Source organism: Sitodiplosis mosellana, unplaced genomic scaffold (assembly GCF_009176505.1).
Source record: "Sitodiplosis mosellana isolate CC-2019 unplaced genomic scaffold, AAFC_SMos_1.0 Smas_scaffold_38, whole genome shotgun sequence".
NCBI lineage: Eukaryota > Metazoa > Arthropoda > Insecta > Diptera > Cecidomyiidae > Sitodiplosis > Sitodiplosis mosellana.
Genome location: NW_022595280.1, coordinates 1,666,426 through 1,679,757, shown reverse-complemented (window position 1 = coordinate 1,679,757; position 13,332 = coordinate 1,666,426). Strand labels below are relative to the sequence as shown.

The following is a 13,332-nucleotide window of genomic DNA, read 5'->3' as shown; positions in this document are numbered from 1 at the left end:
ATTCACGAAATTTCACCGCATTTCTATCGAGAACTTTGACATTACGGACGGTCGTTAATCAAAGACAAGACAAGACGATATTTCGTACAGCCTCGTTATTATTCACAGGAGAGATTGACAGCGTCGAAAAAAAAATCACTTTGGTCTTGGTGTTCAGTTTCTTTCTTTTTGTACGCGTTTCGATCCAACGAAAAAAAAAGAACATTTATGACGCTATCTCATTAATTATCGTGTGCAATTCAGTGAATGTAATGAGCATGGCAACAGTTCTCATTCGCACCGTGTACTAATCTACGTATAATAATAATTCTGGATGGCAGAGCAAAGGAATGTGTGTGTGTGTATGTTCAAACATTTGTGAAAACGAGAATAGAAAAAAAAACGAAGTGGAAAAAAATATGTCAGGTCAAAAAGTTTGTTTCGATGGATGACACATTGATATATTTGTGCCTAGACTGAAATTGAATTCAACATTCATTCTCGTTTGCAAATAGCTCCACTTTGCCGGTAATCACTCGAATTAAATGCTAAAACCTGCTAATTACTATTCATTTCTGATGCGATCGCATTAACAGCTGTGCCGAGCGCCGGGCGCCGTGCTACATGTCAATTGATTGGCCGTTCGACGTCAGGGCTCATTTCATTTTCAGGTGAAATGGAATCATGAGGTCAGAACAAGACAAAAGATGGAAACAACATCTGAAATGTTTACACGATTCGAATGAACTTCTCGCAGTTCTCCGTAATTGTATTGATATTCAAACGGCACGTCGATGGGAAAACGCGAAACAAAATTCACATGAATCACTGCGTCGCAAATCCGTAATCTTTATCTTGTTGCAGTCTTTTTGTTCAGTTTCTTTTTTTTTTCTTACGCTAAACATTGCATTGCGTTGAAATAATTGAATTGCAAAAATCCGGAAAGAAAATATGCAGCTCGCAACAGCAGCAAAAAGAAAAAAACAAGAAGAAATCTATGCAAATTTTCGTAGATTTCAATGTGATAACGTCTCCCATTTGCGTATCAAGCCAACGCAAATGCAATGTTATTATGAAGATAAGACGAATGAAAACAACACCGAATTTCAAATCAAATGGAAGAAGAAACGAAAAACAACGCACGAACAGAAAGAAAAAAAACAAACGCAGAAGTGAGCAACAGCACGAACAGACAAATGAAAAAAAGATTCTAAAATGCACAAATTTCACGCACATATTTCGTGCCGAGCCGCCACATTTGCCTGGGAAACAACAGCGGTAAAAGCAAGAGCGAGCGAGATGCAAGGCAAGAGACGAGTGTGAGCGTGCGCGAGTGAGCGACTTACGCGGAACGCGTCTCAATTGAAACATGATCTTTTTTTCTGGTGCAACAACATCATTATTAAAATGCGCTGTTTCCCAAGCCAAAGCTCTTGTCATGCGCTCACCTCATTCGATGTGGGTATGAGAGAGCGTAAATCGTGCGTAAAATTATTGAGACGCTCAAATATGAGATTTTTCATTGATGAATTTTGCCGGTCGAAAGTTTGCAGAAAATGTAAGGTAAAGTGGCATGAAGGTAAGGTAAAATAAAACCAAAAGCAACTGTAGCAACAGCTTAATCTCAGCTGTATGATGTAGCGAGATTCAATTAAATTCTCAAAATTATTCCCAAAGCCCTGATGAAACATTTCCATCGCTTTCATTCACACCGTTTCGGTTAATTCATTCAAGTTTTTCGCGATGAGTTTGTGTTGTGTTTTTTTTCCGCTCACTTCTTTCGGTGTATTTAATGCAAATTTTAATGCCGATTCTTTTGAATTCTTTTTTTTTCATTCCAGTTATATGAACATCTTTCTCGCATCAAGTGCACATAGTTTTGAATGTGAACGGAATTCGCAAAACATCGTCAGCGAAACAACGTCAAACGAGCAAAGAACACACACAATGGATCAACACTGAATGGAAAAAGTTCTCAAAACTTTAATCTGAAATCCGAAACACAAACACCATTTTATGCGATTTGAACCTTGAGGTTCTTAGAAATCTTGTAATAAAAGTGTCGAACAGCTAATTCAACTGCTACGTATGGCTCGATTGAGCCGCCCCACTTTACATGCGTATCCGTTGCACGACTGACTGACGGACAAATGAATGAATGAACGAAAAAGTGCATTTGGTGTGGAATAAACAACACACATTCGAATAAGTGAGAGAGACAGAGGCAGAGACGATATGAAGATGTATTCGAGATACAGCCAGAGAGTACAACGGCGTCAAATAAATCGTATGAGCTCTAATTCCACCGGTCCGAGTAATCAACGCAGAATTATTGCCACTTCTTCATTAGAAATGGCATATATCTTTTATGCGTTTTTCTGGAAATGAACTTGTATATTCGAAATTTGATTCCAATGCACACGAGTGTGTTGATCGTACGTGTGTATGAATGAAGAAGAAAAAAAAATGCCACGACAAAAACAAACCTCGTATTTAGGCATGGGTGTGTTTCCATAACAAACGAAAAATACTTTTGTGTAACAAACCAACATATTTTCCACAGACACACTCGAGAAGTTCTTATTTTAACTTCTCTACACCGAAGACAACATGTGCCCAATTAAAATGCGTCTATTCCAGTTGATCGATCAAAATTAACGTAGCGTTCAACAATAACAAGAACAGAAGAAAAAAAAATAGCTCTTGAAAATTGCAGTCGAAATGCAAACCGAAAATCTTACAGACGAAAAACAAAACGCACACAGAGAATATCGGCCAAATGCCTTTCTCAAACCATTTTCGAAAGGAATAAATGTGAAACCGACATGGACGACGCGAAATGTGGTTCAAATGAGTTGAAAGCAAAGAGCGGTAACGGACGACTGCGCTTGTTTCCTGGTTGCAATTTGGCAACAAAGCGCCATAAATTTTAAACAATACAAAAAAGATCATATCTTCATTTGGATAATTTTTTGTGTTTCGTCTGTGTTTAGCATTTTTTGGACGCTCTCGCCGGTAAAGCGAGACATTGGACAGAATGCGAATTCAGGGGCGGTGAGAATATTAACCATTTTAGTTGTTTTCTTTGGTTCTGTTTTTCTCTTCTCTCCTTCTCTAAATGCAACGAGTTGAAAACGAGTGAAGCGTTATACAAATTAAGAGAGATTATTTATAGCTTGGCAAACAGAAAAAGTCGCAGAGTTTAATTTGCGTGCTCTTATCGTTCAAGTTAGGCCATATCAAACGGTTGATAATAGCAACAGCAGTTGGATTAGTCACATGGTATTGATTGAGCCAGTTTCGCTTTCCGACATATAGGCAATTTTTCAGCGACTCTCCATAGCATCATCACACATTTGCCACAGTTTAATTTTTTTTTATTCGCCGGCTGTACTGAAAGGGGAAATCAACTAACCGTCGAAATTTAGCTAATGAACACGTTGAAATAGCTCACTACACATTCGTTTGATGTACTCGAGCCTTGTGTAATTACCAAACATATCGCGTCACCACAACAAAAAACGAACTACTCATCGTTTATGATGAGAAAAAAAAATACTCGGAGAGAATGAAAAAGAGGTGAACCATCCACTTTTATCTGTGTTTATTTTTGAATTTTCATTCAACAGGCCGAAAAAATTTTTCTCGTTAAATCGATCATTGGCCCAAGCGCAACGTTTTGTTTTCACATTCGGCAGCGGCTCGTTCCATTTTTTTCCTAGTGTGTTTCTCTGTATGCCGCGTCGCGCTCTCTATTCGGCCAGTTGCTATGGCACACTGTACGTATATTTTTGTGCATATCGCGTCTAACCAAACGCGCTAGCACTTCCACAAGTCAATCTATCACTCAATTGTATTGTTGTTGTTGTTGTTGCGTTTTGCTATTTTGCTGCGCGTCACTTTTGCGAATTCGCGAATTTTTTTTTTCGTTCGCTTCTTCTTTTTCTTTTTCGCTCAGTTCTTTTCAATGTTCATTCGTTGTCGTTGTCGAGAGAGTGTCGAGGCTCACTCTGTGTGCTGTAGCTGTGGCTCTGTCTGTGACCTTGCACACATGCTTCAATATGTGTGTACTGTATGAAGAGCGCACACGGTCACAGCGCCGAAAAAAAAATTATTTTTGCAAATTGCGAAACGAAGAAAAAAAAATCGACACACACGAAATAGCGATACACAAAACGCTTGTGACACTAAATGAAATAGGCGATTTGATATATAGGGCCTATGGACAAATGTGTATATGAAATTAGAAATTTCTTCGGATCTCATGAACATGATGCTCATGTACTGTGTGTGTCTTTTTTGGTATGCAAAAACTTCCGACAAAATACGCACTCAAACCAGCAGCAGCAGCAGCCGCAGCGGCGTTGGCACTTTTATAAAATGTTGATTTGCTACTTGAGATACATTGTCAATGGGACGCATCGAAATGCTGTCAATGCGAATGATGTGTCGCTCGCATTTTCATTGATCTCGTTGAAAACTTAATTGGTTGCAAATAAAAAAACCGTTGCGTGTTTTGTTTGTGTTTGCATTCGATTGAGGAGCGAAAAATAAAATGCGTTTGTGAAAAAAAAAAACCGTTCGACAACTGTAAGTCCAGAGAAAAGCTAACAAAGTGCTATCCAAATAAACAATTAAACGCTTTGATTGCGATAGTTTGTATACAATGTTAGACGATTTTCAAAGGAACGAAACCATTTCTTATCTTTCTTGGAATCGATTCCATCAGGCAAAAACTGTGTAGGAAAAAATGAAGTTTTTTTTTCTGCTTGAAATTTTACAGGCATTTATAACTATGAGCTAGTAATGTAAGAGAGAAGGAGACGGGAAAAGAGATAGCCCGAGAGAGTGAGATCGAGAGAGAGAGAGAGAGAGAGAGAGAGAGAGAGAGAGAGAGAGAAGAAAAAGCAAAGAAAAAATGCTACGCGACACGAAAAAAATGGCAAATTCGATCTAAGAATCAGTTGTATAATCAGTGTTTAGCGTCAGATGAGTTGAAGCACCTGTTTTAGCTTGTTCGCCGTCTACTTGTGAAGGGGGTCTGCTCGCCGCGCAACCCGACCGACTTCAACTCGAATCGCTTGATTCGAGCTAACGATTGATAGCTTTTAGGAAGAAAAATAAAATAAACAGAATAGATAGATATAGCGATTGAATTTTTCTGTTGCCCGGTCTATTGAATGCGTGATCTTTATTAAGTGAAGTACAGGAATAATAAAAATAAAGAAAAAAACACAACCAAATGCGATCGAGCAAATACAAGCGACGATAAAAATCCCACTGCAAATGGTGTACACGCGCACGTCCGTGTTGTGTGTTTCTCTCGCATTTTGCGTTCTGCTTTTTCTTCCCTCTTCCTACAGTTTTTTCAAGGTGAAAATCTAACTATGCGACGTATTCGCTATTATTATTAATAATATTACATTTTTTTTCCAGCGTGTTTGCTGCCGCTTTAGTGGTGCGATTGCAGTTTATTAGAAAATAATCGGAAAACAGTATAGTCATAAAAAAAAATAATAATGTTGTACTGTGCGTGTTCACACAAGTGCATATGGATTCGTTCTAGCTTGCTGCTGTTGCTTGGTGTGTGATTTTTTTTGTTTCTATTTCTCGTTACTGTATGCAGTTATAGTCGCAAGCCGTGCGCATGGCATAAATAATAATCGAAATTTACGTTTTTTTTTCTCTCCTATTATTATGTATAATTCTCGCTCAATTTTGTTCTGGTTTTTTTTTCGTTCTCGGCGTTGAATTTTGATTTAAAATTACAGAATCGGGGCGACACACAACACGCTCTATTTCAAATGATGGGAAAATTTACGACCATGTTCTGCATTAGTTCCTATATCCGTTTCCAAAACACGACTGTGTTTATTTTCTCTCCCGAATTTCGAATATTCAAACGAAGTTTTTATTTTCCGCGTTCAATATTCAAATCTTCATTTGGTTGCGAATGCTTAGATCCACACATTCCCCGATTGACTTTTTTTTATGGTCGTTGTCAAACTGCGAAATTGTGATATACGTCGCGCTCAAATTCAGTTCCGAGAAATCGAAAATACAAACAAAACGACCTTTTTTTTGTTTATGAGGAAGAGCCGAAAAAAGTGGCCGCAATGACGGCGACGACGGCAGCAGTGTCCATACGAAATGTGCTGCTCATAATTCAATTTCAATTCAAACGGCTGCGAGCAAATAAATAAAAATTCATATTTTCTCAGCAGCGCTGGCTAACTAACCGTTTCGGTTGTGTTATTGGAGTTTGTTTAAGTCAATAATGCGCAACGCACATGCACCGAACAACGAACAAAGGAGCGACAGAGACAGAGCAAATCAGCAGCAGCAAACACAGAACGAAGAGGAAAAAAAACTACACTTAACCTATAAATTTCTAAGAAATTTGACGAAGGAAAAATTAATATAATCGCCTGTTACGAATCGCGCGCCGCGCGCTGCCTGCTTATTCGATCATATTTTCTCTCTCTCTCTCTCTCTCTCTCTCTCTCTCTCTCTCTCTCTCTCTGTTCATTCAGTTTGTTCGTGTCCCTTCTTTCCGTCTTCGTTTTCGCCTTGCTTGAACCGCATTGTAATAATAACATGGAAAAGTTTGCACATTCGTCAAAGACGACGACGTAAAGAACGAGTGAAAAATTATATGCTACAAAAGAGCGAATGCAATGAGTGCAAGGGAACTGTGGCATCGGGCTAAACGGAAACAAAACAACAAATGACATTCAAATGCATGCAGTAAATGAATGAATGAATGGATCTCGTAACAGAATCCATGTAACTGAAAAAAAAGTTATGTGCACTCTCTCGTCTCTCGAATTGTTATATCATACAATTCACTCTCATTCCTGCTTTGTATCGATTACGTAAGCCAATATGATTGACGCACCAAACAGCTCACATTCCCGATAAACAGGATGAACGATTTTTTTTCTTCTGATTTTCATAAATTAAGACGATTCTTTTATTCACAAAATTTTTTGTTTAAATAAATTTTTAATATTCACGAAATTCTACGCAAAAAGTGTAGAATTTACGCACGAAAACACAATTGAGAGTACGATACAAGCTAATGAAATAATTGACGTTGAAATAACAAGTGATAAACTGAAATCATCTGGTTTTTTTCAGCGATGCAAAATAAAAAAAATAAATTTAAATGATTACAGAACGCGTACAAAATCAGTCGTGCATTTTGTTCCACCGATTCGAAAATCTCTTAACGAGCTTCAGTGTGACGATGGCAGCGACTTTTTTTACCGACGCGATTTTAACGCGAAAACATTGATTTTGCTAATTCGACTGCATGTAATTTGATGAATTTTCCAGGAAAAATTCCATTTTTGCCCATCAAACACATTTTTTTTTTCCTTCGTTCGAACAATTCTATATTCACCCGAATAAAAAACCTAACGACATTTTTTCACTATTGAATTGCATTCGAATAAAATATGTTTGTCTTTCGATGCGTCAAACAAAACCGGGAGAGAAAAAAAATGAACAGAATTCGGCAACGATGGAAAATGGCATTTTGATTGGTTCGTTTTTTTTTGAATAATTGAAAATTTAACAAGAACCATTGGAATGAAATCAATTTTTAGCTCGAGCTGACATTTATATACGATGCGACACGAACGCGAAAATTTTACTCAAATATTTATCCAGCCAAATTTATGTGTTCCATTTGCAAAAATGCAATTAAAAATTAATCGAAAGAATAGAGGGAAAAAATATTCGAAAAAAAACCATTTAAAATTGTAATAAATCATTAGAAATGTGTGCTGTTTGCTTGTTTAAAACGTCGAAATATACAGTGTGGAATAGAACGTGTGTGTGTATGTGTGTTTGACACATTTAGCATCCGATTATCAAATCACCGTCGGTTAACCCACTCATCGCTCTTTGTAGACGGTTCCGTGCGTGTGCAATGAATTCATCGAGATTTATCGATGGACCAACGCAAATGAATGGCTTTAAAATGGTTTTTTTCATGGTTTTCGTTCAACGATTGCTGTTTGTCATTTCATTTTGTGCGATTTATCGGAGGAAATGCGATTCTTGCCTGCACATTAGTTTTCCGTTTAGCAAATGAAAATAAATGTTGAGCCGAAAATGTTTGACGCAACCGAAAAGTGTATTTCAATTGGAAAAAAATGGATGGAGAAAAAAGAGGAAAAAAAAAACTAGCAAAACTAAACACTTCCATTTCATCGTTCATTAGACAGGATGGCACGGATGAAAATCGCCTGCCGCAACAAAAACAATCGATTTGTTTTCCGAAAAAAACGAAAAAAGCACGCGATTTAAACAAAACAAGAAGTAAAAACGGGCTCGCTTTCGAAAAATGTGTGTTGTTTTCTTTCACTTACGAAAAATGTTTGCCAAATGCACCGTTTTTTATTTCGTTTGATTGTCGTTGGCTGCTGCTGCATTTCCAACAGTCACTTTGTTGAACGTATCGTTAGATGTAAAATTGATCGAAAAAGGAACTGTACGCAGACAAACAAACCGAAACTACAAAAAAAAAACACAATGAACATCGAAATGCACTACAAATTCGAATGAAGAAAAACACTTAGCGCAAAAATGAAAGCAGCAAAATTCGGCAAATAGATAACAAACAAAAAAATCACTCACACTCACAGACACATGAAGAGAAAGCGAGAGAGAGGACGAGTGCGACACATTGAAGTTGTAAAATACTGTTAAAATAATTGACTGAACTGATCTGTTGTGAGCAAATAGAATGTGCTTGCGTGGTATTCGATTATGTCGGTCTGTCCTGCTGCACTGCCATCATAAGCACTAAACAAATGCTGAAGTTTTGTGTAACGCGAAACCGTAGACACCGAAAACAACAACCAGAGAGGAAAGAAAAAAAATAACAGCAGCAGCAGCAGCATACACACACACATCGAACGCCAAAAAGGAAACAAATTGAAGAGAGAGAGGGAGAGAGAGAGAGCGAACGAACGAAAAAAAAATGAATGCGAGTACACACAGAAGCGATAGAACCGAACGGCATCAATTTCCACCATCAGCATCGAATATTACGAACACGCACTGCCAGTAAAAAATGTATACCGTATTGCATTTGGCAGAACGATGGAAATGCACACGGCTCTCGTGCATCGCAATCACAAGCGCAATACGAAACGTTTGTAAGAAAAAACACACACACAATTTTCATGCCGAAATTTTCGGTGTGTGTCTTCTTGTACTGTACAATATGATTATAGAATATGCACGTATATAATTTTGGCTTCGTGTGGCATTGCACGCGCGTCTTCGTCAGCGCGCGAGCGCGCGTTTCCACCATCAACAACAACAAAAGCAGAATGAAAATGTTTCCAATTTTTCCGTTTCTCGGTCTCTTTCTCCAATTTATTCTCGGAATGCTGCATGTGTCCTTCGATATGTTGATAAACAGAGCGCGATACGCTCACGCAAAACTGAATATGCGATGGAAAGCATTTGGGCTGGTGGCAGTGTGCGAGCGAGCGAACGAACGAGTAAAAGCGTCATTGTTCAAGCCATTGGAAAATGCAGGCTGTCTGCCTGCGTGCACAACAACATCGCAAAGCACGACGATGGCAAAAGGCAGTAAACACACGGGGCCCGACAGAGCGGAAAAGCATATGGTATATCTATACATTGTGTGCGAGTGGAATGTGCACGAAATAGCAGTGGCTGCTAGTTGCGAATGGAGAAAATTTTCATTCGTGAGAAATGGGGCCAAAGATATGCACACACATTCACATCTATAATGTATAGATCCTGTGCGACATACACATGGCACATTGCAATTGCATCGAGAAAACGGATCGCTCACGCTCTCACTCTCTCAACGCGCGTTCTGTACATGTCTTTGACTTGACTTTGTAAACGTTCACACTCATTGTAATGTGCCTGTGTGTGTTTTAGTGCTTTTTTCATTCTTTGAATTGCGTTTTTTTTTCTTCTGTTCCGTGAATTAGAAAACCATTTCCAATGCAGTGGCATGGCAAGTCAAACCAAGCAAAATAAATACTGACGCGTAATAGCCCAAATAGTTTTTCATTTAATAAATGAGTGAACGGGCTGCATGTGTTTGTGTTTCAATAACAAAACAGCAGTCGCATTGACTCGTCATTTCATCAGGATACAATCGAACAGAAAAAACAACAACAACCAACGAACGCTTTACGCCAGCCAAACACAACGATTCACATTGAATCGAGTAGAGAGAGAGAGAGAGAGAGCGAGGAAAAAAGAACGACAACATTAAATGGAACCGATGCAGAGAGAACAAAAAAGCATAGAAAACGAAGCCATCGCATTCGATGCAATTGTGTGCGACTATATCAACATTAAACTTTCATCTAGATATGGAAACTAAATAAAAATGCACCAGTACAGCGGAGAGAGAAAAAAAAACACACAAAGAAACGAGAACGAAACGAAAAAAAAAAGATTGCGCCATGAAAACCCCGTGTGTTTGAGTTTGAGTTGAAGGAAAAGCCATTATCCATTTTTTTTATTATTTGTTCGATCAACGAACGAGCTTTTCGCTACTTCCTGCGATTTCATTCATGTTTTTGTTGTGCACTCTCTCTATCTCTGCAATGTCATTGCGTACGCTTCAAAACTGCAGATTGGCAGAATTCAACAATAAAAAAAGAACGATTTTCCTTCGGTTTTGATAGTTATTGATTTTCTCTTTCTCTCTCTCTCTCTCTGTTGATGGAAATGTCGTTATATAATGAAAACTGTATGCATCGCATAAGAAATACAAAACAGTTTAACGTGCTAAATTCGAATGTGACCGACTAAATTTCAAACACATTTCAAACTGGCTTTAAAAATGTTAATTTGGCGCTTGAAAACCAAAAATTTGTTGTTCTTGTTTGCTCTTGTTGAATTACACACGAACGCACAAAAGACACTAAAGACGAAACTACTTGATAGAGAGTAGCGACGGCAGAACAACACGAACGGGGCAAACATATGCATGCATTATTAAAAGTGGAAAAATATCGATTTTACATTAAAATTGTCTGCGAACTATTTTCTTTTTTTTATTCGTCTTTCGTTTTGGCCCTCTCTCTCTCTCGATCGCGCTCTCTCCTGCGTTTCCATATATACACATACATCGGGTTTGCATATAATATCGAGTCAGAGCTCGGACAAATTTTCCGTTTAATTTCGAACAACACAAAATGCATTCAAAGTCCTTAATGCTTTCGCATTTAATGTGCTCTCTGCCATTCATGTTGACGTTACAACGTTGCAACATGAAAAGCCAATGCGAATAATAAAAACGCGCGCGTATATATATACATTGCAAAGAGCAATTGACTGAGAATATATACGGATAAGCCAGCGAGAGAACCATCGTCACACGCACATATTGCACCACCGAATGAGCCGAACTAACCGAATCAATAACAAGAGAACATAAACACGCTACTATTATTCATTTGCCAAGAATTCATTTTTTTGCCGTTTCGTTTCGTTTGTTTTGCATCGTGGAAGAAAAAAAAATGCGACCATTTCGGTGAAACGCGATAGAGAAAGAAAATTTCAATTCGAAGTAAAATAAATTCAATTGTTTGAAAATAGGAAGATGGACAGAATTTGGTATTAGTTCAGAAAAAGAAGCTGTTCGGTTCTTATATTCAACACACGCATAATTTTTATGATAAAACTAATGTTCGGGTTGTTTTCTACTTGCGGATTGAGCGACTGCATTTTTTAACAAATGATAGTTTTTTTTCAATGGGTTCTCATAATTGCGTCGGTATGGAGTTTTATTCGGCCTTCTTCGCTCCCGTTGACTTCGCTTACTGACGGACATGTCACACGCAACTCATCAATTAAGATTTTATATCATGTTTACAATACATCCACTTCGATTACTTTGCCGACGACATGCTCATTTTTATTTCTTTTCTTTGTTGTTTGTCTCATTTCATATAAATATCACACGAAAATATCAACGAAATTTTTTAATTTTATCTTTTTTTTTAATTTCAACTTTTTCCATATTATTTTCTGCTTTCGAATTCATACAACTGTTCGATTGATTGTTTTAGCATATTTTCCACTGGCTTTTTTAACGACACAAAGTTTTTTTTCTTGCACAATTTATTCTTTTTTCTATTTTTAGTGAACACTAGAAAATATTGTCACTTTGAATTTTTACAACGATCGAAAAAAAAAATTCTAACACTCAAAAAAATTGCAACCAAAACCAACTGAATGATTTATAACCGTTTTTCATATTTTTAATCGTTTCCTTGTTTCAAATGATGTAGTTAATTTTAGAATCATTTTTTGCCAGAAAATCGGTAAAAAGAACCCCAGAAATGACCAAGTGATTTTTGTTTTTCAAACGCCAAAGAAATTTCGAATAAAATAACAGAAACAAAAAATTATGCACCAAAAAAATGGGCGAAAATTTTACGAAAATTTTTCCAGGATAACAAATAACTATGCAACACAATTGAAGAGAATTTTGAAGGAAAAAAATACTTGAATAAATGTTGTGTTGTGGAAGAAAATCGGGGAGAATTTTTCCACTAAAAACCACTTTGTATGTAGCAAGAATGCGTTTCTGATGTGTAATTTGCCAAGCGAAGAGCTTTGACGTTCTATGTTGGCAACGTTCAAAATAAATTTGCGTTGTTAGATGTGGCCGAATCACACACAGAGTGGTTCGAAGTGTAAGGAAATTCTCTCAATAAAATATTTGTGTGTTTTTTTTTTGTTTCTTCTTCGTTTCGGTTTCCAATATCACACACAACAACAGTACCCGCTGCACTTTTTGAGTTGATGAAAACAACGATGTGGCCAAGCAGCGACTTGTTTCGAAACTGATACTTAGAACGCAGCACTGCGTGCTTCCTTCGACAACAAAATTCACTGAAAACTCTCCATACACAATACAAAAGTGTTGCTTGGCTCTTCTCTCGTCATATCGTAGTCGTAGTCGCGCGTTGTCGAGTGTGTACGAAAAATGTGAATGCTGCTGCTGCTGCCATATACGCTGCCACACACACACTCTCTTTCTCTCTCGCCTGTCCCTTGTACATACACACACTCTCTCTCTCTACGTGTTTTATGTAGTTTGTTTTTTTCTCTCTTCTCTCGTCGTTTTGTTATAAATATTGTTGCTATTGCTATTGCTGTTGTTGGTCGGTGTGTCGTGTCGCCAATAAAAGTATGTGCAATCAAGTTTCAGCGCGCGCGATACGAGAGCATCGACAGAGGGAGAGAGAGAGAGAACCAAGAAGGAGAGAGCGAATGAAGCACACACCGTGTTGGTGCTGTTTATTCCACATCGTGCGATTCGTAATTGTGTGA

General features: G+C 37.8%; 1 protein-coding gene across 11 annotated transcripts in view; it reads right to left on the bottom strand.

Moving 5' to 3' along the window:
• LOC129569640 (broad-complex core protein isoforms 1/2/3/4/5-like) overlaps positions 1 to 13,030 on the bottom strand; it is a 97,382-nt gene extending 84,352 nt beyond the window's left edge. For 3 of the 11 annotated variants that reach the window (XM_055448717.1, XM_055448701.1, XM_055448716.1), the window contains exon 1: positions 12,782 to 13,029. The gene's annotated coding sequence lies outside the window, so the exon portion shown is untranslated. Of the gene's footprint in view, positions 1 to 8,357; positions 8,453 to 8,625; positions 8,896 to 12,409; positions 12,460 to 12,501 lie in introns of those variants that run through there. The other 8 variants (XM_055448708.1, XM_055448702.1, XM_055448706.1 and 5 more) reach the window with 8 other exon arrangements.
• Positions 13,031 to 13,332: the final 302 nt, after the last annotated feature.